Source organism: Colobus angolensis, unplaced genomic scaffold (assembly GCF_000951035.1).
Source record: "Colobus angolensis palliatus isolate OR3802 unplaced genomic scaffold, Cang.pa_1.0 Scaffold283, whole genome shotgun sequence".
Lineage (NCBI taxonomy): Eukaryota > Metazoa > Chordata > Mammalia > Primates > Cercopithecidae > Colobus > Colobus angolensis.
This window is the reverse complement of record NW_012116077.1, coordinates 2578539-2588068: the sequence shown is the minus strand read 5'-3', so window position 1 is coordinate 2588068 and position 9530 is coordinate 2578539. Positions and strand designations below refer to the sequence as shown.

At 44.9% G+C, this 9530-nt stretch overlaps 1 pseudogene across 1 annotated transcript; it reads right to left on the bottom strand.

Moving 5' to 3' along the window:
• Positions 1-7246: 7246 nt before the first annotated feature.
• LOC105516534 lies at positions 7247-8242 on the bottom strand (annotated as a pseudogene). The gene has a single exon (XR_001002503.1). The product of XR_001002503.1 is annotated as a ras-related protein Rab-28 pseudogene (transcript).
• Positions 8243-9530: the final 1288 nt, after the last annotated feature.

The following is a 9530-nucleotide window of genomic DNA, read 5'->3' as shown; positions in this document are numbered from 1 at the left end:
GTCACTCTCATTGCACTAAAACTGCCCTTGTCAAGGTCACCAGTGACCTGCACATTGTTAGATTCAATCCATATTTTCCTCTTCCGTATTTGACTCCATTAGTCACTCCTTCCCTGATAGTATCCTAATTTTAGGATACTACACTTTCTTTTTCCTTTACCCTATTTAGCACTACTATTTTCAGTCATTTGCTGATTCTCTTCACTAACTTTTTTTTTTTTTTTTTTTGAGACAGGGTCTCACTGTGTCCTGGAGTGCAGTGGTGCCATCTCAGCTTACTGTAACCGCCGCCTCCCTGGTTCAAGTGATTTTCCTGCCTCAGCTTCCTGAGATTCTGGGATTACAGGTGTCCACCACTATACCCAGCTAATTTTTTGTATTTTTAGTAGAGATGGAGTTTCACCATGTTGGCCAGGCTGGTTTCTTAACTCCTGACCTCAGGTGATCCAACTGCCTTGGGCTCCCAAAGTGTTGTGATTACAGGTGTGATGCATGGCTCCAGGCCCAGACTTTGTTCTATGTACTTTTCATGAACATATTTGTTCCTCATTGCCGGGCGTGGTGGCTCATGCCTGTGATCCCAGCACTTTGGGAGGCCAAGGCTGGCGGATCACTGGAGGTCAGGTGTTCCAGACCAATCTGGCCAACATGGCAAAACCCCGTCTCTGCTAAAAGTGTAAAAATTAGCCGAGCATGGTGGCGGGTGCCTCTCATACCAGCTACTCAGGGAGTCTGAGGCACGAGAATCGCTTGAACCCTGGAGGTGGAGGTTGCAGTGTGCTGAGATTGTGCTACTGCACTCTAGCCTGGGCGACAAGAGCATGACTCTGTCTCAAAAAAAAAAAAAAAAAAAAAAAAAATTTGCCCTCACAAGAACCTATAAGGTAAATACCATTATTTTCCTCATTGAAGGCATGAGGAAATTCAGTTACATAAATTAAGTAAATTACCCAAGTTACATACCTATATACTGAAAGACTTAGATTTCAAGTAGTGTTGTTCCACAAATCATGTTTTTAACTAGTATGCTACATGACCTGTCATGTATATTAATACATGTAATACTTTATGAATCATTACTTAAGATGACTTTTAGTCACCCACACAGAAATGTCACATGTAAAATTAGGTGTAAGTAATGAGGTTGCTGGAGTTGTATGGGTTGGAGGTAAATTTGGGAGTCATAAGCATGTAGATGGCGCACTATAAGGTATGAATATCGAAGTGGGTGAGATCACTCAGGAAGAGTGTAAATCGAGAAGTCCAAGGACTGAATCCTGGCATGCCCCAACATTTTAGAGGCCCACGAGGTGAGAATGTAACATGAAATCTAAAAAGGAGTGGGCTCAGAGGTAGAAAAATCTGGTTAGTGTGTTTTCTAGGAAGCCAAGAGAAAGTTGCAAGAATGACTGTTGAATGCTGCTCAGAGGTGAAGAAAAAGGAGTGAGCATTCGACACAACATGCTACATGGGTTGGGCATACTAACATGCAGTCAACAAAAGCCATTTCAGGGGGATGGAGGGTGCACAACCGTATTTGAAGTGGGTTGAGGTGAGGATGGCACAGAAACAAGGAAAGACAAGAACTAGAGTGAGCTATTTCGAGAAGTTTTGCTGTGGTGAAGGACAGAAAAGTAGGAGGATGTGGGGTCAGGGGAGGTATTTTAAAAATGGGAGATACTAGAATATCTTTATTTTTTATTTTTATTGAGACGGAGTTTCGCTTTTGTCGCCCAGGCTGGAGTGCAGTGGTGTGATCTCGGCTCACGGCAACCTCTGCCTCCCGGGTTCAAGTGATTCTCCTGCCTCAGCCTCCCGAGTAGCTAAGAATACAGGCGCACACCACCACGCCAGGATAATTTTGTATTTTTAGTAGAGCCAGTGTTTCTCCATGTTGATCAGGCTGGTCTCGAACTCCTGACCTCAGGTGATCTGCCCACCTCGGCCTCCCAAAGTTCTGGGATTACAGGCGTGAGCCACCGTACCTGGCACTAGAATATAGGTTTGTGGGGACTGTTCCAGTAAAGGGGCAGAAATTGACACATGAGAATGAGGGGATGACAGTGTTAATGAAGTCTTCAGCTAAGGGATGATGGAAGCCAAAAAACGTTACAGGGTGATGTTAAAAGCAGAAGTATTGGCCGGGCGCGGTGGCTTAAGCCTGTAATCCCAGCACTTTGGGAGGCCGAGACGGGTGGATCACAAGGTCAGGAGATCGAGACCATCCTGGCTAACACGGTGAAACCCCGTCTCTACTAAAAAATACAAAAACCGAGCCGGGCGAGGTGGCGGGCGCCTGTAGTCCCAGCTACTCGGGAGGCTGAGGCAGGAGAATGGCATAAACCCGAGAGGCGGAGCTTGCAGTGAGCTGAGATCCGGCTACTGCACTCCAGCCTGGGCGACAAAGCGAGACTCCGTCTCAACAACAACAACAAAAAGAGCAGAAGTATTTCATCCACCACATTACGAGGGAAGGAAGGCAAAGAATGAGGGTGGACAAGCAAGAGATTAGTAGATTAGGTTGTGGGAAAATAAGGAAATTTATTTATTTATTTATTTATTTATTAATGAAATGGATCACCTTCTGTTCCCCAGGCTAGAGTGAAGTAGCACGATCTCGGCTCACTGCAATCTCTGTCTCTTGGGTTCAAGGGATTCTACTGCCTCAGCCTCCTGAGTAGATGGGATTACAGGTGCCTGCCACCATGCCTGACAAATTTTTGTATTTTTAGTAGAGACAGGGTTTCACTATGTTGGCCAGGCTGGTCTTGAACTCCTGACCTCACGTGATCTGCTCGCCTCGGCCTCCCAAAGTGCTGAGATTACAGGCGTGAGCCACTGTACTCTGCTAGGAAACTTTTAATATTGTTTCTTTCTTCTAGTTATTTAGAGGCAAAGTTATCAGCTGAAAGTGAGGAGGAGTGTGAAGTGGAGGTTTGAGGAGAGATAATAAATGAGACAGTCATCTGAAAAATTGGAAAGTGAACAAACTAGGGAAGTATTTGGTAGTCTTAAGTCCCATTTGAGATTTGTATCATGAATTTATAGAGAAACTAGTTAAACATGTTTATATATTTTTCTCTACCAACACTTATAGCTTGAGTGCAGGTGCTGGTTCCACAAAGCAAGTATACAATGGGGGAGAAGTTAATGCTCAAAGATAACTTGATGTACCATGAGAAGGTAGAATGGATATGGGACAGTAAAATCAACAATAGCTATGCACTACACTATGCTGTCCACATACTACCCCAGTTCCTTATTCTCCTTTGTGGCCAAATGTCTTGAAAGAGTTACGTATGCCTGCTGCCTACAATTCCCCTTACCACATTCTCTTTAATTCATTTCAGTCAAGCTTTCACTCACAATGCAAAAAGACTTCGCATTTCAGTCAAAGCAGTTTCACTGAAACTGCTCTTGTTAAGGTCACCAGTGACCTGCACATTGTTAGATTCAATCTAAATTTTCCTCTTCCATATTTGACTCCTTCCCTGATAGTATCCTAATTTTAGGATACTACACTTTCTTTTTCTTCTACCCTATTGATCACTACTTCCAGTCTCTTGCTGATCCTCTTCCCTAACTTTTATTATTTTTTTTTTTGGAGACAGGGTCTCACTGTGTCACCCAGGCTGGAGTGCAGTGGTATGATCTCTGCTCACTGCAACCTCCGCCTCCCAGGCTTGAGGGATTCTCTTCCCTCTGTCTCCTGAGTAGCTGGGATTATAGGTGCCCACCACCATGGCCAGCCAATTTTTGTGTTTTTAGTAGAGACGGGGTTTCATCATGTTGTCCAGGCTGGTTTTGAACTCCTGGCCTCAAATGATCTGCCTGACTCGGCCTCCCAAAGTGTTGTGATTACAGGCGTGAGCCACTGTGCCAGGCCGACGTACCAATTTTTTAAAAACCCATTGTTTCTTTTTGTCTTCTCTTGATAGAATTAAAATCTCCATAAGATCAGGGATCTTTGCCTGTTTTGTTTATTCCTGCATCCCCAAAGCCTGAGATGATGCCTAGAACATAGTAGTAGTTCAGCAAGTATATGTTAATTGAGTGAATATGCTTCACTTCTCATTTGTTCTTCCAAAAATACCACTGCCTAACAAACTTTAACTATTTGGCATACATCTTCAAGTGTACTGCTTTATGGCTACCCCAAAGACAACCTTAAGTTTTGTGAATAGTTGCATTCAACTCCCAAGTGCAGAATGTCTGCAGTCTTATTTTTCCAATATATAAACTGAAAATGTTAAACTGTATCCCTAAACATTCTATATAAAATATTGGGAGAAGAGAAAACAACAGTATGATACAGTAAAAGGAGAAATTCAGGTAGAGACTATAACTTGCTTAGGTAACTGGTCACAAGGCAATAATTGGTAATTATAATATTCTTCCTAAAATACCGTTTTGTGTATATATATATATTTTTTTACCTCAGTTAATGGTTGGTATTTTACTTGGTTTACTAATCCTTCAGTCCTGAGGGGTCTAAGCCTGTGTGATGTTGTAATAATCTTCCTTTAGCTTTTTTTTTTTTTTTTTTTTGAGACGGAGTCTCCTCGCCCAGTCTGTAGCCCAGGCTGGAGTGCAGTGGTGTGATCTCAGCTCACTGTAAGCTCCGCCTCCAAGGTTCATGCCATTCTCCTGCCTCAGCCTCCTGAGTAGCTGGGACTACAGGCGTCCACCGCCACGCCCGGCTAATTTTTTTAGTAGAGACAGGGTTTCACCGTGTTAGCCAGGATGGTCTTGATCTCCTGACCTCGTAATCTGCCCGCCTCAGCCTCTCAAAGTACTGGGATTACAGGCGTGAGCCACTGCACCTGGCCTCCTTTAGCTTTTAAAAAACATTTTGGCTGGGTGTGATGGCTCACAACTGTAATCTCAGCACTTTGGGAGGATAGCTTGAGGCCTAGGCAACATAGACCCTGTTTCCATGAAAAATAAAATTAGCTGGGCATGATGGCACTTGCCTATAGTCCTAGCTACTCAGGAGACTGAGGCCAGAGGATTGCTTGAGCCCATTTCCTGCAGTAAACTATGATCACACCACTGTACTCCAGCCTGGGTTGACAGAGCGAGACCCTGTCTCATAAAACAAACAAAACCGTTTTTATTCCACACAAAAATGGGCATGAAAAAGATTTTAAAAATTGAAGTGTAACACACAGAAAAGTAAACAAAGCAACTTCCACTTCTGGAAATGATGGAGTAATTGATACAGCACCTGCTCTCTCCCCATAAACAACTGTAAAACTAACCAACATATAATGAGGCAACTATTTTGAGACATTGCACAATAAGTACTCTAGAAGTACAATCCCTGAGAAAAGAAAACCACACGAGGAGAACCCCATGTTCACTCAATTCTCTGACTAGGGGCAATTTTCTGATTGTAGCCCAGGAAGGTGAAGTTCAAACACAGCACACTGTTCTCACTCACTGGACAAGGGAAGCAAAGATCACAGTTTGGGTTTTGAAGTGGAAAGACATAGTGTCCCCCAGATGTTGGTGTGGGGGTTCCCTGCGAGTCTTTAAAAAATTTTTTTTATTTTTGAGATGGAGTCTCACTCTGTTGTCCAGGTTGGAGTGCAGTGGTGCCATCTTGGCTCACTGTAACCTCCATCTCCCAGATTCAAGTGATTCTCCTGCCTCAACCTTTTGAATAGCTGGGACTATAGGCATCCGCCACCATGTCCGGCTAATTTTTGTATTTTTAAGTAGAGATGAGGTTTTGCCATGTTGGCTGGCTGGTCTTGAACTCCTGACCTCAGGTGATCTGCCCACCTCGGCCTCCCAAACTATTGAGATTACAGGCGTGAGCCACCACCCTGTGGGTCTTTTAAGAGAATTTAAATTTGTGAGAGAAAAACATCTGAACATCAGGTACAATCTGATTCACAAAGATTCAACAGTATGTCACTGCCCAGGTGTGGTAGCTCACACGTATAATCCCAGCACTTTGGGAGCCGAGGCAGAAGGATCACTTGAGGCCAAGAGTTTGAGACCACCCCTTGAAACATAGCGAGACCCCATCTCTACAAAAAACTTAAAAATTAGCCGGGTGTGGTGGTACATGCCTGTAGTTCCAACTACTTGGGAGGCTGAGGTGGGAGGATCGCTTGAGCCTGGGAGTTCGAGGTTGCAGTGAGTGTGGTTGTGGTTCTGCACTCCAGCCTGGGTGACAGAGGGAGACCCTGTCTCAAAAACAAAAAAAATCTGAAAAAATAAAACCCACCACCACAACAGACCCCCAAAACAAACAAAACCTATATCATAACTCATTCCTGGACTACTATTACGCAGTTTGCAGGAGAAATTCCAGGTGGAGCATCAGCTGAACATTTATCTAAATTCATAAAGTCATCTAACCTATTACGCAATACATCATGACTACAGTCTACAAAGTTGGCAATTTAGGCCCCTTTTTATTTATTCATTTATGTATTTTGAGATGGAATTTCGCTCTCGTCGCCCAGGCTAGAGTGCAATGGCTCAATCTCAGCTCACTGCAACCTCCGCCTCAGCCTCCTGAGTAGCTGGGATTATAGGCGTCTGCCACCATGCCCTGCTAATTTTTTTTGTATTTTTAGTAGAGACAGGATTTCACCATGTTGGCCAGACTGGTCTCGAACCTCTGACCTCAGGTGATCCATCTGCATCGGCCTCCCAATATGCTGGAATTACAGACGTGAGCCACCACGCCTGGCCAGGCCCCTTTTTAAAAATGAAAAAATATTTCTATTACAGGCTTATTTTGAGCATGTTCAGTTAGATGACAGCTTTATTTTTATTCGCAATTGATAGCAACAGAATCAAGTATCTATAGGCAAAATATGTTACGTGTGTGATATTTGCACCCTGAAGTATACTTCGACATGTGTGAGTTCACATGAGAGAATGAAACCACTGTGACAAGATCCTGGCTGATGATCAAGACTAGGATACTTTTCATATTTGTTTAAAACATTTACGTCAGGGAAAAAAGCAAGAACATACAGAGAAGCAACACCATTGTTTTTTTCTTTTTTCTTTTTCCAGTTGGAGTTTCGCTTGTTGCCCAGGCTGGAGTGCAAAGGTGAGATCTTGGCTCACTGCAACCTCCACCTCCCGGGTTTAAGCGATTCTCCTGCCTCAGCCTCCCGAGTAGCTGGAATTACAGGTGTGCACCACCACGCTCGGCTAATTTTTTGTATTTTTAGTAGAGACGGGGTTTCACCATACTAGTCAGGCTGGTCTCAAACTCCTCACCTCAGGTGATTGATCCACCTACCTCGGCCTCCCAAAGTGCTGGGATTACAGGCATGAGCCACCGTGCCTGGCCAGACACCATTCTTTTTCAATTAAACAGTCTAATTCCGGAGAATGAGCCTTCCAGTTTGAATGCAATGTGTGTGGTCCCAGTGTTGAATTCTTTTGAATCCAAGTACATGCCTACGGCTAGGAGGAACACTTAAGGATGAAGCACGTTTGGAGGAAAGTGTTAACTGCACTACAGAGATGGTCACTGATAAAACAAGTTCTTAGAATTTCTCAGACACACCCAGAGGTGAAGGGCAGCTGGAACTATGAACACAATGGAAAAATGAGCTCACCCAACTGCACACACAGAGCTTCTAGAAGGGTTAACAGCTCTTGCCATAGGTTCCTGGTTGTAGTTGACAATATCTGCCTTCACCACCCTCTGTGACTGTTCTATTTCTGCTTTGTTTAATTTGATTCCAAGGATTTCAGCAGCAACTTTTTGAAAACACAGGAAGACAGAGTCTGTTGCCTTGGCTGAAACCAAGTGGCTATTAAAACCGTTTTCCTGGCAAAACCGTAAGTGTTTTTCAGGTTTTACTGTTCGATTATGCTCCAAATCAACTTTATTGCCCACTAAGGCAACCAGTGGCTGAGTTTCTGACTCTTCACTCACTTTCTTCATTAATCTTCTAAAAATTCTCAAAGCTTGGATAACTTGTGATATCATATACCAAGAGGATTTCCTGTGCTCCATAGATGCATCTGTCCAACATTTTGCTTCCTATTGTCTGGCCTCCTGTATCCCAGACTAGAGAGTAACATTCAAGTTTCCTGGCAATGTTATCGTTTTCAAAATAAATCCAGTCCTATAGTTTGTACTTGTTCCTGAAAGTTTTTTGAGCAAAATCTGCAGCTCAGGAGGTCTTCTGGGAGGTGCTGTTCCCTAGCACGATGATTTTCAGTGCTGGTCCTGGCTCACTTCCTTCGAGTCCTACATGATGTCCCAGGAACCATGCCCACCCCCCTCCCCCAGGTGGAGGGAGGAGGGGAAGGAGAATGTCTCCAGGGGTGAGAGAGGAAGAAGGGAGGTAGTGGGGACAGTACCTCACTTGTCTGCTCGATGTCAGCAGCGACTGGAGAATCTCTCGCCAGGTGCCATCTTGCCTATCTCTTCTCCCTCTGCCCCCTGTGGGTCTTTTGTTGAGGGCTGGGCTGTACATGCGTAGTATGAGATCCTTTGAGGCCTAGAAAAGAGCAGCTGCTATGGGGTTGAAAGAAGAATGGAGAAGGCCAGGTGCAGTAGCTCATGCCTGTAATCCCAGCACTTGGGGAGGCCAAGGTGGGCAGATCAGTTGAAGTCAGGAGTTTGAGACCAGCCTGGCCAACATGGCAAAACCCCATCTCTACTGAAAATACAGAAATTAGCCGGGTATGGTGGCTCATGCCTATAGTCCCAGCTACTTGAGAGGCTGAGGCAGGAGAATGGTTTGAACCCAGGAGGCAGAGGTTGCAGTGAGTCAACATTGCACCGTTGCGCTCCAGCCTGGGTGACAAAGCAAGAGTCTGTCTCAAAAAAAAAAGAATGGAGATACTAGAGGTTGAACAGTGCTGAGAAATATGAGGTTCTGACCTAGCCAGAGTGGAGAGAACTTTTTAACATCATAGGCATTCACTTGAAAAACCACACCTTAGGGGAAAGAACTACCTCCTAGAGTAGAGACTACTCTAGGCAGGGCGTGGTGGCTCACGCCTGTAATCCCAGCACTTTGGGAGGCCAAGATGGGCGGATCACGAGGTCAGGAGTTCGAGACCAGCCTGGCCAACATGGTGAAAACCCGTCTCTACAAAAATACAAAAAAATTAGCTGGGCATAGTGACGTGCACCTGTCATTCCAGCTACTTGGGAGGCTGAGGCAAGAGAATCGCTGAACCCGGGTGGCAGAGGTTGCAGTGAGCTGAGATCAGGGCACTGCACTCCAGCCTGGGAGAAGAGCAAGACTCCATCTCGAAAAAATAAAAATAAAAGGCCGGGCGCGGTGGCTCACGCCTGTAATCCCAGCACTTTGGGAGGTTGAGGCAGGCAGATTACAAGGTCAGGAGATCGACACCATCCTGGCTAACACGGTGAAACCCTATCTCTACTAAAAATACAAATAAAATTAGCCGAGCGTGGTGGTGAGTGCCTGTAGTCCCAGCTACTCGGGAGGCTGAGGCAGGAGAATGGCGTGAACCCGGGAGGCGGAGCTTGCAGTGAGCCGAGATCGTGCCACTGTACTCCAGCCTGG